Source organism: Parus major, chromosome 9, assembly GCF_001522545.3.
Source record: "Parus major isolate Abel chromosome 9, Parus_major1.1, whole genome shotgun sequence".
Classification (NCBI taxonomy): domain Eukaryota; kingdom Metazoa; phylum Chordata; class Aves; order Passeriformes; family Paridae; genus Parus; species Parus major.
Window position 1 is genome coordinate 22,673,193 of NC_031778.1, and position 21,873 is coordinate 22,695,065.

Genomic DNA, 21,873 nt, shown 5'->3' on the forward strand with positions numbered 1-21,873 from the left:
AATAGAATCTGATAAGATAAAAATGAGCCACTGAATTTCACAGAATCACAGAATGTTTTGCTCTGGAAGGGGACCTAAAATATCATCTAATTCCAACCCCTACACTGTGATTTTAGGGATTAAAATCCTCTCCCATCCAAAAGGGAAAAGAAGGCAGAACCCAATCTGCTGAGCAGAGCTGGTCCCACTCCTCAGACCCATCAGTCCCCAAGAGCCTCCAGCACCCAGCTCAGCCCAGGCTCCCACACCACTGATCCCAAATCTCTGGCTGCAGCCAAGGAGCCCCAGATCCTCCTCTCAACAGGGTCAAACATTGGCTTTGTGCCTGATCTGTGTCAGCCTCTCCCTGCCCAGCTGCCTCCTGGGGGGGTATGAGGCACAAATCCTCGTGAATTGTTAGAGCAAATCTATAAAGATAGAAAAAATGTGATTCCACCTGCTCCTGTTTCATTTAACACTGCGTTGTCTTCACCTCAGGGGTGAAGGACTGATCACAGCCCAAGTGTGATCCCACATTTCAGCAGCTCAACTACAGATTTTCTTTTCCTCAGCGTCAACAGGACTGGGAAATGAATTTCTAAATTTATAAAATGAGCCCATTTCTGGTGAATGCCCACAGCATTCAGACTCAGTGCAGCTCGGTGCAGTCTCACTGCAGGAAACATTTTATTCCCTTATTATTTTAGGAAGCTACAACTGGAGGAAGAGCAACGTCCACACCAACCTCCAGTCTAACAGCACAGATTGCTCGACTCCTTCGCCTCCAATTTCAATTATCTGCTGATTTTGTCAGACTACCTGAAGGCTTCTACTCCAACTTTTAGTGGAGAGAAAGCTACTTTCCTATTCAAGGGAAGCAGATAACCTCTGGCATTCACTCCATGACCAGTTTTTCCCTTCTTTTAAATGAACAGCCTGTACTAAAAAGAGGCTATAAAATGTTGACTGCAAAACAGCAAACAAATGGTTTGGCTTGGCTGTGAAACTCCTGCCACACTTTCTACTCAAATAAAAAGCTGTGATTCTACCATGGCTACCTCCACTGTGATTTCTGTTGAATTAAAATCTGGCTCAGGACTGCAAATCCTATTTGCAGGCAGGCAGAATTCATGCAAACAAAACCCAAATGATAATTGAGAGAGTTCTTGAATAAATGCTGGATTTGTCCTAGACAACACCCCTCTGCCACTGCCATTCTGTTTGTCCAAAGGGAGGATTATTTCCTGAACACGCAGATTGTGCTGGAAGTGAAGGCTCACGTGGCCACACCAACACAGAATCCCTCACCAGAAACTGCTCCTCTTCATTAAGAGACTGTGCAGAGCCAAAATCTCCCTCTAAAAACATTCCTTACCACAGCACAGGCTGTTTGCACGAGCCACACAGAACTATTGGTGAAGAGGAGGGAGTGCTGCTTTCCTCAATCCATGTTCTCCCTGCATGGCTGAAAAGAAAATCTCCTTTTACACCCAGAATTGCCCCCAGAGTCCTGAGAAGTGACATTAATACAGCCAGGCTGCAGTGCCAGCTTCACCCCAGCTCTTAAGGAACATTTAGATATTGGGATCAAATTAACCCATTTAATTTGAGTGGAATCTATGACAAATCCAGTTCAGCTTCTTTAAATCACACCAACCACCTCCTCACTAATTTCTGTCATTTTTAAGAATCAGGATCCAGCTACATCTGCTCAGTGGAGCAGATTATCAACCAGGTTACTCTTCTGCTTTCATCAGCCCAGAGGAATGAGAAAAAGCAAAATAAACTGCCAAAACACCATCACTGCCTTCCTTACACTGCCCATCCTATTTCAGTGATGGGGAATTTAAATCAGTGTGGCCTATTGCTCCCAGAGTGCCAGCAAGCTCAGGAAAAATGGAAAAGGAAATAAAAGTAAAATGTAGCTTCCAGAATGGAGTCACTCTCTGAATGTGGCCTTGTGTTGGTTTCAATGTGTTTCTCTTTGTGCTCACCATGTTTCACACCACTGCTGAATATTTTACATCTTGTTTAGACAAAAAGCCACACCTATCTCCTCCCCAAGGTGAATTTAGCTGGGCTAGAAGGAAGGGCAGCAGTTTGTAAATGTTTTTGGTAGTCAGAAGTGGGAAAAAAAGGGGTTTCCACATCCAGATGGGGTGGAGGATGCTGAGGCTTTCCTGAAGGAGCTGCAAGAACAAAGAGCAGCTCGTGCAGAATCTGTCTGAGCTGTCACCCAGAAAGTTGTTTATAAATAATTACAGAAATTTTAAGAGTTTTCCTGTTCTCAGAAATTAGGATTCAGTATCCAGGGAAGGGAACTTTTGATCTTGCTCAGTTTTATCACGGAGCCTCACGCCGTGCTCCTGCTGTGCTCCTGCACTCCGACGTTCTCCTCAGTCCCAGGGATGGACAAACAGGCAAGGAAAAGGAGCCCAGCAGCAGAAACTGAACTTCTGAAGGCTGAAAATATGGGCAGAGTTGATTCCTGGGGTATCTACACAACTTCAGCCAGCCCTGTGGTTGAAAGTTGGAGGATAAGCTAATAAAAAAAGGGATTTTCTTGAAGGCTGCTCGCAAGTCTGAGGCAGAAAGTGAAGCTTCCATGAGGCTGGGAATGTGTAAGTGCCTGATATCACACAGTGGGAAATGTCTGTATTCTTTGGAAAAACCAAGTTTTCCAGTCTATAATAAACTCTCCTTTTTAAGGCTAAGAATTAAAGGCTGAGTTTCACCCCACTGTGCCTCTGGAGAGTAAATGCAGAAGAAAAACAAGTTCTCTCCTAAAGATTTCATGTATTTAGGCATTTTATACCTCAACAAATTGCAAAGAATTAAACAGGAGCCCACAAACTGCAGGCAGTTTGTAATTTACCATGCTCTGAAGTCTTGGTGAGTCTGGATCATTATTCAGTAAAATAATAGCCCCAGAAGTGGTAAATCCACATTCAAACAGAAGCCAGTTATCTTCCTGGCTGCTCCTTAAGAGCAGCAGTGCTCCTGCAAACCATCAGATCTTTCTGTGATTAGATTAAAAAAAAAATCCCAGCAGGGAACTGGGAGGCACAAGAGAAGTGAAATCACAATTAAACAAAAGCAGGAGGAAATGGGGAGATTGTGTCCAGCAAAATAAAACACACCAACTAATGAAATGCAGGAGACTTGGTGATAAGATTCAAGTGAAAAACCTGGGAAATCTCTCATAAAAAGTAATATCTGAGCCATTTATCTCACAGTCAAGGCTGGCAAAATCTTTTGTTTTGCCCTGAGACAAAAAGCATTAAATGAGGTTTCTAAGAGCTGCTTAGCTGGAAACCTGACCAGTGTGGAAGAGGCTGTTAAACCAAGATTACAATAAGCTGGGCTTCAAACTGTGTGAAATCATGGGAGGTAATCAAAGCATTGATTCCAGGAAAAACCCACAGGAAGAAATTCTGAAATCCCCCAGAGATCCCTGCTGGGATGGTGAGGATCTGCCCCATGGCCCTGAAACCACAGATTCCCAAACTGCTGCTCCAAAATCAACGTTCTGCTCCCAAAAACCTCTCCTAACGCTCTGGTTTTTAACTGGGAGATGATCCCTGTGGAATTCCAGCAGGAGGGATGCCCTGCTCAGCCCAGGGTGGTGGGATCAGCACCACCAAGGTCACCTCCTGGCTGGCTTTTTGTCACTCTTACAGATACATATTATATTGTTGGCTTTTCACAAATATTGGAATGAAGGTTATATGTATAAGATTAGAAAATTCAGCTGTATTAGTACAGTTTTCTTTATTTCTGTTATTGATGGAACTTAGAAATAGTGGTATAATATATATATGTGAAGATATGGCATAGTATTAAAACAAAAACTACTTTTGTTTGCATAACCCAAAGACTGGAAAAGATAATTAGAGATCCCCTCCATTCTTAGATTATTTTATCCAGATAAAGACAGCAGTGACCAGAGCTCTGGGAGAGGAATTTATTGCATTTCTGGTATCAGAGAATGTAAATCTTGGTGCTCCAAGAAGATTGATTTATTGGGAAGGGGGCAAGAGAAAACTAAACTAAACACAAAACTAAACAGAAGAACACCAAAGATCCTAAGAAGAATGTCTGAATATGTATGAGAATTTATGGATATGCAGTAGGGTTCTGTTTTTAAGGGACAACCCTTTGTCAGTGAGGTGAGCTCTCTTGGCTGAATGCAGACACCCAACTCTATCTGTAAACTTTATCTCCTAATTGTCTTTTCTATTAAACTTTTAAATTCTATTAAAAAATATGTGAACCTCCTTTTTCACAGTCACATTAAAAGATGATTACCCACTATTATCAACGAGCCAGATTTAAATCCAGGAAAGAAATCCACCTCTCAAATTTCCTCCTCCAGCCACAGGATTCAGAGAGAACTTTCCATTTACTCAAAGCAAAAAACAACCCAAAAAAATCAGACTAAACTCAGTGTTGTTAATCTGGAGGAAAATCTAACCAGGAGGATGAGCACTGTGAAATCACAGAGCACAAAAATCTTTCAGGAGAAATTACAGTGCAGGAAAACAGCAGAATAATGGTATTGAACACAGGCTTTTATTTTAAAGTGTAAATAATAATGTTTGTCTTGGGATTGGTTTTCAATTTAAGCCCCGTCCAGCCACGTTGTTTGTTATGTATTTAGCCTTCAGTATGAATTGTAGGTAATTATGAGTTTGGATTAAATGAAGAATTTGGGAATGCTCTGCACTACTGGGCACTCCACTGCTCTTGAATCTACACTAAAAAAAAAAAATCAAATTAAAAAGCTGCAGCTACACTGTGATTAACACTGAAATGGAACTTTTTGGCTCTCAGAGATAATCTTAATGCTGAGCTAGTTAATTAACTTCAGGTGTGTTTTAAATCTGCCAGGCTGGGTATTAAAATGGTCAGTAAATGTAAGAATGGGTGTGCACCACTCCAAGAGGACCCTCACTGATAATGGAGTTGTAACTTAGCAGCTACAGCAAACACTGACAAAGCTACAATGAAACCTGGGCTTTAACATTCCTGATTTATTTTTATTATCCCATAACAATCCAGGCTTTCTCATCAATAGTAACTTTCCCTGTGTTTTAATGGGTAATACAGAGCACTATATATATATTATTTTACATATACAGTGAGTGCTCTGAGTTTCCTCAGTGATATTTAACAGTCTCTTCATCAGTTTAATTTCATTTCTACTTATGCTTTCAGTAAAATGTGTTGGACTTTTCTGCCACAGGGTTTAGGATGCTGTGGAACTGGAATTTCCAGTCCCTCCTTCCTCCTGCATTATCTCCAGGTGGAATTATCCAAAAGTTCCCTGTTCTTCCTGCCCTCCAGCCTCTCTGAAGGAACTGAGGTAAAACATCTCCAACTCAGGGTTTTTCTGCTGCCCTCTCCCAAAAATCCCTATCTGATCTTGGAGCAATTGTGTTGATGTTTAAAATTGTGGTTACTTAGCTGAGCAGTTTATGTTGAAATTCACTTTGCCCCCACACGTGCACATTCACAGTTTGTTAACATATATATAAAAAAGATGATTAATTTTCCCATTCCCATGCTGCTGTTTTTTAATGCAGGGCTCCATGCAGAGCCTCCTTTCTGGAAAACAATCAACAAGGAACATCCTGGAGCAGAAATTCCAGGCATCAAACCATCGCTCACCACTCTGAAAATTCATCCTGTGTGACAATTGCTCCTTCCCCTGGTATTTGCAGTAATTGGACTGAGGGTATCAACATCCAGCAGTAGCCAGATATTACATGAATAAAATAAAATTAAAATAAAAATAAAAAGGGTAAATAAAATCCCTTCATATTCACAGATACTGGTTATACTTAGCACAACAGTTTGAAAGGAATGCTGGTTCTCTAATTATATTTTTTACCACCTCAGGGATAGATTTTCTAAGGAAAAACCATATAAATATATCTATAAATATATTATAGAAATCTATAAATGTAAAAATATAATATATATTTATATATAAATTATTAATATATTATTTATATAATGTATATTTATATATACATTATTAATATATTATTTATATATTATATCATATAATATATATTCTATATTATATATAATATATTATATATAACATATAAAATAATATATAATATATAATATATATTTATATAGCATATATAAATATATATTTTATATAAATATGTAAATATATAAATATAAACTATTTTCATCTATTTTATGTATTTTATATATATTATTTATATTTTTTTGTATAGAAATATTATATATAGATGCAAGTCTGAGCAAGTTATGCACTGAGAAGGATCTGATTCCCTACCAAAAGAGAAAATTCCAAGATCCACTACAAAGCATCATCTCCCTGCCAGCCTGAACCTTGAGTGTTAAGCAGAGATTGGATGGACTACAGAAATCAAATACTTCATGCCTTTTTTAGCAAAAAACCAAAAAAAAAGTGTCTTTAAAGCAAATTCTGCAGTCTCATGCAAATCACCTCGGTTTTATTTATACCCCCAGAGCTTGCCTTGCCCACCTGCCTTTCTCAGGACTAAATTCCAAGGGAAATTCCATGTTTTTGCATGCTGCTTTCTGCTTTAGTTCCCAGCAAACACTCACCTACACTTCTTGACTCTGAAGAAAAACACATCTGATTACTCACAGCTTAATTGCTCAAAATTCATCTTCTGCAACCCTTAAAAGATGTTGATGGTGTGAGTCTCTTTGGATTTCAGAGAACCCAGAATAATTTCCATGGCATTTAGTAATGTTTAAGTTCCCTGGCCTTTCCCCACTCCTGGGGAAATCGACAGGAGAAAAAAAATTCACTTGGCTGGGTTTGAAAATTGAAGGGCCCAGCAGAGTTACGGAAAAATTCCTGGAAGGGGCTGAATTTTTGAAGCTTTCAGGAATATTTTGTCTTTTTCCCTCGTATCCCTCAATAATGACAGGAGGGGAAGGGCTGGAGAGCCCTCAGGAGGACTTGGAGCAGGATGAGGCAGGGGAAGGAGCTCAGTCCATGGGACACACCAAGGTTTGTGTTCATCCCCCAATCCCTCCCTTAATTCAGGGTGACAGACAGCACAATCAGAATAAGAGGAAGGTGTTGCAGCAGTGTTTAATCACAGGGTTGGTTTCTGACAGCACTGAAACCATCAGAGGGAGGAGAAGGAACTGCTGATTTGGGGTTTGGGATATGAAAATCACACACACCTTCACCCCTAAAATGGATTAACAAGTGCAGTGACCCAGGTGAGGGCTAAATCCTCAATTATCCCATTTCTCCTGCAGTGAGAACCACTGGGAGTATGAAAACATCCACTGCTTCCATGGGACTTCTCCAAACATTCAGGGGGCAGCTAAATCAGTTGGAGGAGAGAAAACATTTGGGTCAAACCTAATTTGTTTGTCCAAAGCATGTGAGAAGGGAAGAGCTGATTTTCCTCAGGTGAGGAGCTGAGATTGCTCCCTGTTCTCAGCATCAGGGACATCTTGGGCAGTGCAAAACTTCAGAGCAGATATCCTTTTTATTTTTTTTTTCCCATCTATTTTCCTTACAAGCTGAGCTCAATTCTAATTCCTGTTAAAAGCCAGACTAGCTCAGCTTTTAGTTAACATTTTTAGAGGATAAGAAGCACAGTGACAGTCCAAGCCTGCTTTTTTACTGGGAAAAAACCCAGAAGCCTGAATTGCTGATGGGGAAAAAACCTTGGAAAATAATCCAGCACATAAAAGAAGGGACGTGCTGATGGCTTTGTCCATTTGTCTGCAAAATATGGCCAGAACATCATTTTCCTTCTGTAGCATCCTGAGATTTAATGCTTCTAAAACCTGCACCAAAGAATGAATTTAAAATTTGGAAACCTGGAATTAGAATGAATAGGCAGAGGAAATCCAACAAGACCAGAAAGGAGTGACCACTCTTGGATGTCTCTGTTTCAACTCCCAAACCACGAGGATAAAGCTCCAAGGAGACAAAACCTAAGGACCTGAACGAGCTGAAAATCCATTTTCCTGGTGAAAGTGGGGTTATTTTCCTGCCTGAAAAATCCAGGGAAGCTTTGTTCCTCCTCCTCGTGCCCTCCCTGCTGTGTCAGTGGGATTATAACTTCTGAGGAAGCTACAACCTGAGTTCCTGAGGATTGTAATCAGCTCTAATCCTCAGAGCTCCTGAGGATTTATCCCAATTGCCAGCACGGCTTCTCTGCCCTCTCTTTAGTCTGAATCCCTGTAGAAAATAAACTCCTTGGGAAGCAGCTCCAGCTCAGCACTACAAAGCATCTCCTGCCCTTTGACACCGAGTTCTTCACGCTCACCCTGAGACTCCTGCAGACTGTGGCGAGTCCTCAGAAACAGGAAAGAAGAGAGAAGTTTATCTGCAAGAACAAATACTGTGCTGGACTAATGGGAAAGAGGAGCAGCTTTTAGATACAAAAGATCCTTGAAGCTTGAGCTGACAGCCCAGCTCTGCTCTGTTTATGCCCATGGCTGGGATAAAAAAGTCAGATCACAACCGTAAAGCACTTCAGCTGATCACACATGGAACACCAAATATGCATAAAGACTCGGTGTGAATAAAGAAAATAAAAGGTTGCAGTTCTGTTCTGCTCCTCATAGGGCCCACAGAAAGGCTGATTTCTGTTCTAGGGGTGCTGGCCAGGAGGGTGACTGCAGTGACACAGCGGAGGCAGAAATAACTCACAGCCCTCTCAAGGGGACAGCAAAAAACAAAAGGGCGAGAAAATGTAACCCAAATGGTGCAGAGGGTGGAATGGAAACCAAAATCCTGCTTTTATTCAAAGAATTAAAGAATGGTCAGGCTTGGAAAGGACCTTAAAGATTGTCCAGCTCCAAACCCCTGCCATGGGGACACCTTCCACTGTCCCAGGCTGCTCCAAGCCCTGTCCAGCCTGGCCTCGGACCTCACTACATCCCCAATCCTCCCCTCAATCCCTTTTATTTTCCTCTTCCCACCTGTATTATTTCCCTATTTATGCACAGAATTCTGCCTGACATTTGTAACCAAAGGAGCTCAGGGAGTGGAAGGCAGCACATTGCAGATGCAGAGATAAAAAGGGGTGCCCACAGCTAAAAATCCCAATTCTTCCCAAGCCCAGCCTGTCTCCCCCTAAAAACATTTTTCCATTATAACATAAACCAAACCACAAGCACTTTTGTTTGCTGCTTTTTAAAAGTGTATTATGTTTTTTTTTTCCCACTTTGAAAATCTTTTTTTTTTGTACAGATAATAAAATTTAAGTGCTGCTCCATTAAAACTTTGGGTCACATTCCCTTCAACACACCTCCCTCTGCATTAGGAAGGAAGAGATAAATTTTTAATCTTTTCTTTTTAATGAAGATTAAAGAACAAGTTCTGCTTGGCTTGCCTTGGCTCCCCATACATTTTAATGTATATTGATTTGTATAAATGTCTCATTTAGAGCATATTTTTGTGAGTATTAATGGGCCTTGGACAGGTAAGATTGTTCCTCCTGTCCCATTGCCAATCTCTTTGGTCAGAGTTGAAGAACACAATACTTTGTTCTGAGATGAAAAAGGAAGACAAAGAGATGGGAATATCAAAGGATGGATGTCCCCAGCAGGAACAGACCCCGTGGGCACCAGCTCAAAGCTCCTCCTTGCATTGACTACAAGGGGAAATTTGGGCTTATCTTTGCTCATCATTTTTCATTTTCCCATTGATTTTCACCAATTCTGGGTAGATTTTATCAGGAAAGGGATTTATGAAGGTGAGCTGGAATCTAGCAGAGTTTTCCTGCTCTCCAGAGGGACGGATTCAGTCAGGCTGCCTTTGCTACCTGGTTACATGGAGCAGCTGTAAGTGAGGAAACACCAGCTCTCATCTTCAATTGAAGCTAAAATTACTTCTTAACACCCCCCTCACCATTATAATAATAAAAATTATACATCAACAACAAAATAATGGAATAATACAGCGCCAGACATTTGCCAGATGGACTGCAGAAATCAAACATTTCATGTCTTCTGAGAAAAAAAAATAATTAGTGTATTTAAAGCAAATTCTGAAGTCTCATACACATCACCTGAGGTTATTTTTACTGGTTTTGTCACCTACCCCATCCAGACATTTAAGTTTTGTAACATCTCACAAATGGAAATCTAAACTGTGTGAATATATGATCTCTCATGAAATCCAAATAAAACTCTGGAACTTTTGCTAAGTTATCAAACCCTTCTTTCATAGTTTAATGACAGAAGAAATAAAAAGTAAACCACTTAATCCAGGTCACACCACCTGCCTCTTTGGCTACTTTTTACTCATATTAAACCATTTCTTATTTTCTCCTCTAGAGCCTCCACCTTGTAATTCATGCTGGTTAGCAAATACATTTCAGCAATGATTTAATCAAGTTCCACAGTCCTGTCCACCATGGATGTAACTTCTGAAAACTGTGATTGATATTTTATTTCCCCAGTATTTACAGTTGCCATGAAAGCTGAAGGTTTTCCTTGCTGACCACAAAATATTTTCATCTTTCACTTCACACTACAAAGTCTTCAGCACACAAAGGGAACTCCAGGTCCAGACATCCTACAAGTTATGGGATTTCCAGATCACCCCCTTTTTCTTTCTCCAGTGGATGAAAACCAGAAACTCCTTCAGATTTGCCTGAACCTCTCTGGGGATTTTGCTGCTCATAAATGAAACTGCACAAAGTTTTCCAAAGCAATCTTCCTCCTCCCAGAAAGATCCCGGCCCATCAATGCCATCAGTCCGTGAGCTCAGTGAAACCATTTCATGGACAAATTGGCCATCTGCAACTGGAGCTGTGTCTTGTGCTTCACCTTCCAGCCCTAAAACACAATTACAAATCAATTATGCTCCTTTTCTGCACCTCTCTCCCTTTTAGAATGGATGTCAGGGTCCATATCCCTAATGAGTCTCCTGAAAGGCTCTTTCACATCCCTGAACAGCAGATGCAGGAGCACAGGGGCTGGAAGCACAACTGGGGAAAAGCCTTTCCTACAACGTCCTGGAAAGAAGAGAGAAAATCAAGGAAACTGAGATGTGGCAACACTGGAATTTTCCAAAGCGTAAAGAAGTCAAAATTAGATCCGTAATGAGAACAGAGGCTTTGGAAATTATTCATCTGCAGTGAGAAAGGTAGCAAAGAAACCTGAGTGTCAGCATAAATAAGGCTTTTCTGAGCTCACAAACTTGTCTCACAACTGGATATCTGACACATCCATCCTTCCTTTCCATCCATTCCCTGCTCTCCTGTACAGATCCCACCACCAAAGGGCTGGAAAAAACACGAAACCTGCTCTCAGACTTCAGGTTGGCATTATTAGCCCCCAATTTTTGATAATTTATCTTTCAAAACACTGGCAAATCAAAAGCAAATCATTAAAAGAGGTGTAAAAACCTGCTGGTGATGCAAAAACCAGCACATGAAATATATAATGGTGAGATTTTTCTGCTGGGCTACGGAAAAGGTACAACATTAATTCAATGTGTTTACTACAAGGGAAAAAAAAAAAAGATGTAGCACACACATTTCGTTGGCTTGTGTCTCTAAAGGCTGATAATTCAGTGTATTAATGTGATTGCCACCTGGAGAATCAAAAGGATACAAAGGAAGACAAGGCTTTGGGGAAAAGCATCCTCTCAGCCATATGGAAGGATGACAAGGAGTCAGCCCTCTCCTGGAAATGGGGATGAGATTTCGTTTGTGAGAGGAAAAAGAGAATTTCTTGTGTTCAGCCCTTGGTGGTGCACAGACAAAAAGTGTTCAGTGGTGTTAATGACAAAGGTAAAGGTCAGCTCAGCTTTGGGGAACAGTCCAGTCAAGCAAAGCCTGGGAACATATGCCTAATTCCAAGTATAATTGACTAAAGTGGCTAAAATTGAGCACCTGCTTAAGTGCTTTGATGGCTTTGTGCCTAATGAAATATTAATCACAAATGGCAGCGAGCCATTACACCAAGAATGGTCTTATTTATCCTGAATTGATTTATATAATAATTAAAGTCTAGATAATCAGCCATGGTAGGAAGCCTGACAGTGTTCTCATCTGAATCAGCACATTTCAGCAGTGCTGAACCCAGAGTGAAACATTCCTGGTTCTAATTAACCTTGTCAGGGGTTTTATTTTGGAAAGGAGCTCACAAGGCAGTGGTGCCACCCCAGCCACTGCTGTGCATTGAGCCTTGACTCTTAGAACTTCTCCCAACTCTTCTACACATCTCTTTTTCCAAGAGAAAAGAGGAATTTGGGCAAGACTTTGCTTGTGCATTCTTTAAAATGTTATATATAAGTCAAGGTGCTAACAGCTTTAATAAGAGGTGAAATGTTACAATGACAGGCAATAGCAAAAATCATCTTTTTGTCACAAGATCAGAGTCACAAAAGGAAGGTAACTTGATATTATCATTCCCTCTTAAATTTTCAGAGGCATTTTATACAATTCATTGTATAAAATGTATATAATGTATATAAATATGTATAAAATGTATATAAATATTTATATGCACGTTTCAACAGCAAATTAAATACATTTAAATTAGCACCAAACCAAAGAGATCAGAATAGAAAATGCACTCAAACATTTTTTTTCTAATTTTTCTTTGCTCAGCATTACAACCATTCCTACTTCTACAGAATCAGATTAAAACAGGGATGACTGCTCTGGGTTCTTCTTTATCAGATTCCAATTAAAGAAGGCTGATGTTTTTCAAGGCATTTTAATAAGTCAAAAAAATTTTTTTAATTAGGTCTGAAGATCTTGCAAATAAAATATTGCACTACAATCCAATCAAATGGAATTAATATTTGTCAAATGCCATTTGGCACTTCCCTCCAAACGGGGACAGTCCTGTGATGGTTTCAGGTGTGTGGAACCTGCCAAAGGCAGGACTGAGGAGAACTTGCACATGTGCTGGATTTTCAATCATTTACTCATCCATCTCAATCTGGCACAACATTTTCATTTAAAAAGATGAGAGTTTGGGCAATGTAACCTTATTAAAATAAACTTTCACTGAGATGTAAAAAAACCCAACTCCTGCCTAAGGACAGCTGTTGATGTTGTTGCTGTCCAGTGCTGATCTCTGTGGGAAAAGGAACAATTTTGGACGAATACCTGATTTTAACCTCTCTCACACAGCACACGCCATCTGAGGGCAGGAGCAGTGGCATTTCCATGCCGTGGAACAGGAGCCCTGGGCTCTGGGCAGTAAATCCAGCCCAGCCAGAGCTGGGATCTGCTGCAGCAGCTGTGGAGCCCAGCCCAGCCAGGCCCAGCTCCAGACTGGGAATGCTGGCCCAGGTGCACAGTGCCCAGCGCTCCTGAAGGGAAAAATTCCAGCTGGACTCCACAGAGATTCCCAACAGATGAGGCAAATCCAAGGAACACCTGTTAGCTTTGGGAAGAGGGGAAAAAAACCCCCCTGGCACCATAATGTGGGATGAATCATCAGAATATAAAGGAAGGAAGAGCATTAGAGGGAAAGAATGGATTTGCTTTCAGATCTGCGAGTGACACAAGAATATTTAATATTTGTCACATCCTTCTAGCGGGACGGTGACTCATTTGGAGCAGGATCCTTTCATAATTCAGCTTCAACTAAATTACAAAGGGAGCTCTCAAACAAAGAGCACATTAAAGATGGGTTTGAAGACGACAATGCTCCGAAGGAGCTCTGAGCCGTGCGTGCTCCCGCAGACAACGTCAGGCCACAAAAAATAGAACTCAAAATGAGGAGGTGCTGGGCTGCTGGTGGCAGATCTTAACCAAAAGTGGAGTTTAAAGGCACCTATTCCAGGCATGGAAGTGAATTCCTGCAATGGGGAATGCAAAGGAGGCCCATTCCAGGTGGGCACTTCCCTGGAGGGAGGATGGGAGACCCAGCACAGCAAGAACAGGAGGGAGATCTGTGCTGGGAAGGTCCTCACGGGGTCTATTCCAATGTCTCAGGTGCACAGGTCAGAAACAAGAAGTCTGGAAGGAGTTTTCACTCAGTTTTCCTTATCATGTCTAAAATCAAGACATTTCAAGCTCAGGGAAAGTTTTAGCTCCAGAAAAACCCTTGTTTCTAACTACCCTAACACTCTGAACCATAAAGACAAGCCCTGCAGAATAAAATCAAGACTATTTTAAACTTATGAGTCAGATTTAATCTTAATTTCCACCACAGAAGTAACTTGTTACTCCAAGTTAAGATATTTGCAGACGCTGCTATTGTTCAGGCATGGTGTTACCTGAGGAATAAAACACATCCAGCTGTGGGGCAGCTCCTGACCTGCTTCAGATCAGCTCTGTCACGTCTCAGAGCTTTCAAACATCACCTGGAATGAAGCAGGTCACAAAGAAATGGGCTGGGAAACATTTAAGATTGCCACAGAATCAATTGAGTGTGAATGAGAAGCCTTGTGGGACATCTGTGCTGAGGTGGAATTCCTGCTCTGATCTTAAAAAAAATCCTTCTCGACAAGTGGGGTTAATGAAGACCATCAATAAAGAGGTCAAAATAACTTGGGCAGAGATGCTGGAAAGGTTAATGGATGAAATGGAAATGGAAATGCACCTCCAACCTGCCACATGTCTGCTGCATTCCCACAACATCTGTGCCTGGAGGGAACAATTCCCTGCATGTGTTGGGTGGAGAGCTTTTGGGAAGCTGGTTTGGATACTATTATTATTATTATTATTGTCATCATCATCATCATTATTATCATTATTATTATCATTATTAGCAAAGGGGGAAACAGGCTCAACAATAATGTCACATGGGTCATCAATATCCTTGGTCTCTAGAGCACTGGCAGAGAAGGAAAGTGAATGTGCTTTATTTGGGGAAGTCAGTGAAGTGCAGACTTCACTGACTGCAGAAATTGTGTTATTGCAGGATTTCAAGCATTAATCCCATTAAGAAAAGGTGAATACAGTGGAATTGCTGGATGGATACTGAAATAAACTGGATGGGAGAACCTGCAGGGACAAGGAATGAGTTGGAAAACTCATCTGCTTCCCAAAGATGGATTCTGTTTGTTTGTTATGCCTTTCTTTAGCAATGCTGGGAGATACAACTGCACAGGACAGGAAGAGTTGGTTCACTCTGGAAATGTTCAAATCACTTTTCTTGGCTTGTTTGGGGTTAAATGAGCACAGGACTGTCACAGTCCCTGCACAGTCTGAAATCAGAGACACTGTGGTGTTTACCTGAGTGAAATGATCAATTAGGGGAGTTCCTCCCTCCCTGCCTGAGACAGGCTTGTGCTGCCAGTACCATTTTCCTGAGGGTTTGCACACTCCCCGTCCCTTCACACTCCCCACAGCATCCAACACAACTCCAGATGTTCCCATTATCCACAGAAAACATCTAATCCTCTCCTGAACCCCACTGAGCTCTTGGCTTCACTCCGCTCCTCTGGGAGTTCACTCCACAGGTTAATTATGCATTTGTGTAAATATTTATTTCCTTTAATGGCTTTCATTCTGCTGCCTTTGGCTTTCATTACAAGTCCCCTGGTTCTTGTACTATAAGAGAGGCTAAGTGGAAGTGCCAGATTTACTTTCTGTGTGTGCAATTCATTATTGGGATATTTCCATCGTGTGCCCTCTTTATGTCCCCTCCCCGCACTAAACCGTCCCAAAGTTTTAATTCTTCCCTCACACAGAAGCCATTCAAGCCATTTGCCATAATTAAAACAATTAATTTCAGGAAAAATCCGGGCTGCTACACAGAGAATTCAGAAAGGAGAGAGGAGTAAGCTGAGAGAATCACTGAGCGTCCTCCACCTACTGGGACTTTTTGGAAGCTTTTCCCTGCACACATTTCCATGCAGAGAAGCCCACTGCTCTCACACAACCCAGCTAATAATATTTAAGTGTTTTAATAATCTGGTAAAGTGCAATGAATGTGTTTAATTTATTAAGAGTTTCTGCAGCAGCACTGCTGGGTTTGAATTCCTGCTTACAAGAATTTAAATTTATTGCTACAGCAGGCAATGCTGGGCCTGCTTTTTTTTTTCTTTTTTCTTTTTTTTATGGGCCTGCTTTTCCCAGGAGCAGCAACTTGAGAGGAAGAAAACTAAAAGGAAATTTTCTTTATCCAGAAGGATCTCTGAGACACAGCATCGGAAATGTATTTATAACAAAACCAGGATAAAGACTTCTTGTAGCTGAACTTTAGTCTATTAATATTTAACAGCACCAACATCTAATTAATATTTCAGCAGAGATGACCTCTCCAAGAAATAGGTATGTCTATAGAAATTTTTTTTGGCTTAGAAGGTGGTATGGATGACATGTCCTTTAGGAGAGACTGAGCTGCAAAGGAACATTTTTTAAACTTTGTGGTTTTTTAGGATTAGTTCCTTACTAGGTTGAAAATAACGGAGCCTGGACATCAGTTAAACGACATCCAGTTCATTCTCCTCCCCAGAAATTCTGGAAAGGCAAGTTTGTGACACAAGACATGTGACAAGTTGACGTGGTGCCACCTCTGAGTGAAACACTGCTGGCTGCTCAACCTTCAGCCCTTTCCTGCTGCAGCTCTGCCCCCCTTAACCCCCCTGGGCTCTAACCACAGCCTCCTTTAATGAAGAAACATTGTGTAACTGTTTGGTTTGAAGCTGTTTGGGATCACATTTAGGGAGATCAGTGAAAATAAAGAGTGGATGGGCAGGGGGAGCAGAGAGGTGGGAGAATGTCCATCCCTGCACAGGGAAGGGGACAGACCACCCAAACCAGGACAAAACTCTCATTTCCATCCAACTGCGTCCAGTAAAAAGCCAAGAAAATAAAACAACCAAAAACCCTCTGCTGATCTGCCTTGATAAATGCAATCAGTGAAGTCTCAAGGCATGACACAAAGAGCTCCACTCTGGTTAATTAGCCTGGCAGCCAGGGGAAATGCCCAGAACGCTTTGATACCTTCCCTCTATTGCCCTGAAAGGAAAGCAAGATGTCATTCACAAACCACATCTAAAGGACAAGCAAACTTGTTTATCAGCCTCAGAGCCTCCCACCACTGTGCAGGGCCCTGGTGATTTCCTTTATTAAGCTCAGCTCTTCACCAGAGCTCTGCAGAGGGCTCGGATGGACCCTTAAATCAAATCCACGAGTGGTCCTGAAGCTTCTGAACAAAGCTGTGTTTCAGCTGGAGGATGTATTTGTTTGTCTTGCTTTGTAACTTCTTCTCACAAAACAGCAAAGCCCTTCTTTGACCCTTTACTGAGATAAACTACAGTGGATTAGTTATTCTTTGGTCTGAAGAAAACTAATTACTCCACATGAATCTAAGACAAGAGACACTTTCTCCTTCCAAGGGCAAGAAAAGCCCACCCTGCTCAGCCAAGCCTCCTTTTGAAATGTTTAACATAGAACAAGAAGCTGTGCTCCATAATTCACTTCCTTCACACCCAGCTGCACAAGGAGCAGCAGCCCTGAGCCATCCCTGCAGAAATTTGGGTGGCCACAAACAACTCCCCAGGCTGCTGAAAGAGAGTGGGAAACACTCAGAACCCCATTTTCCCTTCAAAGCAGTGTCATTTTAACCAGCTTCCTCCAAAAGACACAACTCAGGTAGGAAAAGAAGGGGGAAAAAAATAAGTCTCCAAAAGCAGATGTGCATAATTTGTCATCTAACGTGTCTGTTGCTGCAGTCAAGGTAAGAAATGCAGATTTTATGTTTAATGAAAAGGCTGTGATTTAAGTGCCTGCAGAAATAATGTGTTGCTTTCCCTTATTTTTGTGGCTGGTTTGTTTTGGGGATTTTGGGGTGGTCTGGCTTGTTTTGTTGGGTTTTATTTTGTAGAAAAAAAAAAAAAAAGGATGGTTGAATTAAATGTTTATTCCTCATGGGATAAAACCACATCTGCACTTTGTACCTACAGGTTCTTCCACCCTCACAGATCAGGAACTCCATCTCCAACAGGAATCCAGCCTGGATTCCCACAGGATCAGCACTTTGCCTTGCATTTTTATAAGCAGCCAGTTTTTCTCCCTCCCTGTTTTGATGGCAATGGTTGTTTGGCCATCCAGCCTCAGATCCAGCTACAATAACCTTCTGGACAAAACATTTCATCCCACTGCTCCTGCCAAAAATTTAATTGCATCCAACGATGCATCAGAAACAAAAGTGTTACCTAATGAATTTTTTTCCTTAACTGTGGCTTTATTTTTTCCTTCTTCACTAATTTCTCAAGGTTGTTGCAATGCAGATCCTGCCCCTGGGTGAGAAGTCACCACCTGACTGCTGCTTTTGAGGGCTGCACCTCCTGATCCAGGCAGCAGCTAAAGCTCTCTCGGTGTCTTCCTGATTTAGTTGGTTTTTTATGATGATTATTAAAAGTTTGAGATGGTTCACACACAAAATAGGCACCAAGTTTCAGCTGAATTGGAGCAAAGATCTGCTGGTAGACAGGGATGTGCTCCCCTGGAAAATTAAAGCCAGTGAAGTGCAACAGCTCTGCTGCACAGGAGCTGGACACAGCCCAAACTTCACATCAGCACACCTCGGGTCACAAACACAATTAAGTATCTTTTTACATCAAATCTCTCTTTCTCCTTAAAAACTGAGCACCAGCATAAAGTATTGGCCCAATTGCAGTCACGAATGTGGCTCTGAAGCCTTTGTTAAAGCAAATCCATCTTTGTGGATGCATTTTGCACGTCTGGTGTTGACACCAAAGTGAGGCCTGCAGACAGCTGAAAGCTCCCTCAGTCTGACATTCCTGAGAAAGGAAAGGAACCTGCTTAAGATATAAAACTCAGATTTCTAAGGAGCACAGAACCATGGAAGTGTGGGTTGGAAGGGTGTTAAAGGATCCAGAGCCACCCCTGCCGTGCCAGGGACACCTCCCACTGTCCCTGTCCAGCCTTGGGCACTGCCAGGGATCCAGGGGCAGCCACAGCAGCTCTGGGAATCTGTGCCAGGGCCTCCCCACCCTCCCAGGGACAGATTTCAGTGTGTTTGGAAGGAAATCCCAGAGCAGATGACATCCTTCACCAGGAAGGTTTTTGGCTCTTTGAGCCGAGCTGAGCAGCTGAGGTGTGAGACTGAACTTCTCCCTGGAACTGTGTGAGGCCTGACCTTCCCAAAGCCCCAAATTCTGTGACATTTACACAGATGAAACATCCCCTGCTCCAAGCAAGCCTTTTCCAAGTATGCAGCCTGTGCTGTCACAATTGCCAAGTGTCACGGCCTGACATGGACCCTTCTCCAGCTGCTGACAGATGAGCAATTCCCTGCCCAGCCCACAGGCTTGGAATGCTCTGTTTGCCATCAACTTTACCAGGATGAGAACCCAGGGGGCCTGGGGTGTGTAAAACAACACAAGAGCCCTACAACAAACATTAAATTCGTGTCATTTCTGCCCTCACTGGGACCAGGGTCAGACCACTGACATGATTTTTCAGAACTCTGCCTTGGAGCTCTCCATAGGCAGGACAACAGAATCCTGCTAGAAATCCATCAATTTTACACTGCCAGTTAAATTCCTACCTCCTTCCTCTCTCTTCCACTCTAATATGCACCTGTCTTATGTTTTAAACACAAAATAAAAGTGTTCTCAGTAGCCTGAACAGCTGATGTGATACTTGCAGAGCTTCTTTGAGAGTTCCCTTTCCAGAATTTTTTGCAACACGACTTTAATGCTGATTCCCAATGGCAGCTATTTTAGTTTTTCAGCATAATGCTGGGGGTTTTATTAAATACCAGAGTGATTTCTGGTCTGGGGAGAATGTCATTAAGTATTGCCCTTTCCTACTCACCTCTGATGAGATCAGAATGGGCACAGGCAAAGCCCTTGTTGCTCCTGCCCACAAATCAATATTTACTGCAGCACAGAAGGAGGGACAGAGGATAAAAGACAAAAAAAGCTCGGTTTCTAATGCCAATTCTCCCTCCTCACCCCTGTTCTTCCAGGTGCTGTTTATTAAGAGCAAGTGAACAACTGCAGGCTCAGTTCTGCTGCCAGGAGAAGAACAGCAAACTGAGCACTGCTGTTTGTGATTCAGCTCACCTTTACCAGGGGCCCTCTGCTCTGCTCTGCTCCAATTCCGAGCACGGATCCTCAGCCACCTCCAACACCACACACCCAGCACAGAAAGCGATTTTAGCCTTGTTTTTATAATTGCTCCACACTCCTTTACAGCTGGATCCCAGCTGCACTTAAAGGAGACCAAAAACCAGGCAGAAGGTCAACAATGAGCTCCAGAATTTGAGAGTTCCCAGTCAGAGGAGGAACTTGCCTGGATTTCCTTGGAAGTTGGTGCTTTAAACATATTACACTGGATTTTCTGGAAATTGTAGCTGCAAAGTCTTCTGAACATCTGCCATTCCCTCCCAGCACCTTTTCTTTGAGTTCTTAAGGGAAATTAATGAAATCCCACAAATTTATGACCCACAGGTGAGTCTGAGCCCTGAAATCTCACTGCTGCTCTGGACAAACCACTGAGGTCTAGACACTGCAACCTGTGGATTTCTCCATTTAATTTATCTTGGATAAACCTTTACCGTGCTCCTTGAATTCTCACATTCTTTCAGACAATTCAACAGAGTCACCCTGAAACAGCAAAGCTGATTTTCTGATTGGAATCCAAAAGAAATACAAAATATTCCCTGCTTAAAATAGAGCTCAAACTACTCCCTGTGAGATCATTTTGCTGTGATAATACTTCAGTAATTTTTTCATTCATCCCATTTTTCATTTAGGTCATTTATTTTCTTTTTCTTTTTTTTAAATAATAACATTAACCCTTTTTTTTCTTTCTTTTGTATTGACTACTGTAAATCCCCAAACCCACTACTTATAATCTGAGGGTTTTTAAAATTGTTGGCTTGCCCCTTTTTTGCATTTGTCAACCAATTATTCAAATGCAGGCTAAATTCCCTTTATCTTCCATTATCATTCTAGAATCAGCCTTGCTGACAGCACTGTCAGTGCCAGGAATAATTCCATTATTCCTTCCAGAAACACCCCTGAACCCAGATAAACCAGTACATTAGAAACCCCTGTGAAACAGTTTTAATATCCTTTTTTTCCCTGTCCAGTTTCTCCACTGATCACCTCTGTTCTGGGCTTGAACAAACTGAAATCAGCTGGCTATAAAAATACCATGACAAAAGTTTAGCACAGAAAAATGATATAATTTTGCCTAAAAGTGGCCCACAGTAAGAACAGATGGATTTTATGCTCTTTGTTAGTGATTTTCATGGCCCAGCCCCTGTGGTATGGAAATCTTTTCTCACTTCAGAATTTAATTAAGTGATTCTGAGCTTTTCCTCACTAAACACTGCAATCTCAGGAAGAATCATGGAATCATTCATGTTGGGAAGGCCCTTTGAGCTCATCAAGCCCAAGTGAACAGCACCAAACTTGTCCTCAAGTGCCACATCCACACGTTGTTTGAACATTTCAAGGATGGAAACTCCACCACTTCCCTGAGCAGCCTGTTCCAAGGCTCCACACCTTTTCCATGAGGAAACTTTTCCTAATTTCTGCTTTTCCTGGTGCATCTTGAGCCCGTTTCACACACAGGGAGAGAAGCACAGCATTCCCATCACCAGAGTGCTCACATTCACATTTTTGTGGTTCTTAAGCAAAATCTTGTAGTTAAGGTCAAAGTCCTCCACTTTCACCTTGTCCACTGTCAATGCAGGAGTGTGGGCTCAGCTCCACAAATGGATTTCTCACACTGGCACCACTCAGAGCCCACAGAGAAAATCTCCTTAATTCCAAATATCACAATAGCTGGCTACGACTCCCAAAAGAAGAAACAATTTATAGAGCTGCTGTGAGTATTAACTCATTTTCTCGCATGAGCTAATCAGCTTGTCTAAAATATTTCATCCCTACCCACAGAATCTATTTTTTTCTTGGCCTTTCCAGTGCCTACCATGGCAGCTGGG